Here is a 2638-nt window from a genome sequence, read left to right as displayed (position 1 = left end):
TCTTTTATGATTTCTGGTTCCCCCTGTGATATTTATTCCAAGTTTCCCTATTTTACTTTCATTATAACACAGCTGTATAGACCGACCCTAACCACAGAACACAAGCTGGCAATGCTTATTTCACAATGAAAACATTTTCTGCTGCTTGATAATACAAGTGAATTATAATTGACCACTTTTAGGCACATGATTACCGTCTGCTATCCCTCAACTACAAAGTGAGAATGTACCAAAGCTCTGAAACCTCCTAGATCAGCCAAACCTACACTCACCGGACACTTCATTAGGTACACCTGTTTAATTGCTTAGTAAACACAAATTGCTAATCATCCAATCACATGGCAGCAACTCAATGCATTTAGGCATCTAGACGTGGTAAAGACGACTTACTGAAGTTCAAACCGAGCATCAGAATGGGGAAGAAAGGGGATTTAGGTGACTTTGAACGTGGCATGGTTGTTGGTGCCAGACGACCTGGCCTGAGTATTTCAAAAACTGCTGATCCACTAGCATTTTCACGCACAACCATCTCTCGTGTTTACAGAGAATGGTCCGAATAAGAGAAAGTATCCAGTGAGCGGCAGTTGTGTGGAGGAAAATGCCTTGTTGATGTCAGAGGTCAGAGGAGAATGGGCAGACTGGTTCGAGATGATAGAAAGGCAACAGTAACTCAAATAACCAAGGTATGTAGAAGACCATCTCTGAATGTACAACACATCGAACACTGAAATGGTTTAGCTACAGCAACAGAAGACCACACCGGGTGCCACTCCTATCAGCTAATAACCGGAAACTGAGGCTACAGTTCACACAGGCTCTCCACAATTGGACAATAGAAGACTGGAAAAACGTTGCCTGGTCGGATGAGTCTCAATTTCAGCTGCGACATTCAGATTGTAGGGTCAGAATTTGGCCTAAACAATATGAAAGCATGGATCCATCCTGCCTTGTATCACCGGTTCAGACTGGTGGTGGTATAATGGTGGGGGGGATATTTTCTTGGCACACTTTTGACCCCTTAGTACCAATTGAGCATCGTTTTAAACACTGCGGCCTACCTGAGTATTGTTGCTGACCATGTCCATCCCTTTATGACTTCAGTGTACCCATCTTCTGATGGCTCCTTCCAGCAGGATAATGTACCATGTCACAAAGCTCCAATCATCTCACCACTGGACAATGAGGTCCTTGTACTCCAATGTCCTCCACACTCACCACATCTCATCCAATAGAGCACCTTTGGGATGTGGTGCAATAGGAGATTTGCATCATGGATGTGCAGCTGACAAATCTGCAGCGACTGCGTGATGCTATCATGTCACTATGGATCAAAATCTCTGAGGAATGTTTCCAACACCTTGTTGAATTTATGCCACGAAGGATTAAAGCAGTTCTGAAGGCAAAAGGGGGTCCTTCACCAACAGCTTCCGGTCATGGTTTACGATCAAGAACCAGCAGGATGGGCTCCCAATCATGTGACCACCGTGACACCCAACCATAGTGAATGCATAATCGGAAGTCCACCAACCCCACCTCCAGCTTAAGCACTTCCATACCACGCAAATTCTGACACTTTTTTGGAAAAAAAAACATTTTCATGAATAATAAAAAAAAAAAAAAACAGTTAGCCATTTTTGTATAATCATGTTACGCAGAGTAAATAGATATCTCACATGTCACGCTTTAAAATTGCGCACACTCGTGGTATGGCACCAAACTTCGGTACTTCAAAATCTCCATAGGCAACGGTTTAAATTTTTTTAGGGGTTACCTGTTTAGAGTTACAGAGGAGGTATTAGCACGATCCTGCTAGATGGACCTGTCAAATGGACAATCCAAGGGGCTTCCTGGAATAAGTGCGATCCTGCTAGGTGGACCTGATAGCTGGACAGGCCGAGGGGCTTCCTGGAGTAAGCACGGTCCTGCTAGATGGCCTGTCAAATGGACAATCTCAGGGGCTTCCTGGAGTAAGCGCGATCCTGCTAGGTCAGTGGTTCTCAACCTCTCCAGTGCTGTGACCCCTTGATAAAATTTCACAAGTTATGGGGACCCCTAACAGTAAAATTATTTTCCTAGCGTGGGTTGTCAGCACCCAAGGCAAGACAAGTAATTTGCGCCCCTAACCCACGGACATTTAGCGCTCCCTGAGTCCCTTCCACTCGTACAATATTAAAACCCTTTATGGTACATTTTAGGATGTACCACTCTTTCTCTTTGTTCTCCTTTCTTTCCCTTTTATCTCTCTCTATCCTAATTACTTGTTTTTTTTTTTTTCCCCATTCCCCTCTCTAGCCATCTTTCTTGTTTTTTCTCTTATTCTTTCTCTTTTTCTTTGTTCCTCTCCTCTTCTTCCTCTCCCTTCTATGTATTCCCTATTTTTATTCCTTCTCTTACTCCTTGGTGGTGGTGGGGGGGGGGGGGGGGTGGTATGAGTGGCAGTGCTGGCGGGGAGTTGGGATGAGTGGTAAAATTCTGATCAGCCAACTTAAGTGCTCTTGATCAAGGTCATCTTCTGATCTGAGAGCTGTAGTGGGGACTTTTAATGGCAACTATAATCACAGGTAGTGTTACTCACTGTGTCTCCGACTTTGTGGTGTCTCATAGCAGTGACACCTATGCTGAAATCAGGAGATAGGGT

The sequence above is a fragment of the Aquarana catesbeiana genome, linkage group LG02, assembly GCF_042186555.1.
Source record: "Aquarana catesbeiana isolate 2022-GZ linkage group LG02, ASM4218655v1, whole genome shotgun sequence".
NCBI classification, from domain to species: domain Eukaryota; kingdom Metazoa; phylum Chordata; class Amphibia; order Anura; family Ranidae; genus Aquarana; species Aquarana catesbeiana.
The sequence above is the reverse complement of the archived record's forward strand: the minus strand, read 5'-3'. Positions refer to the sequence as shown.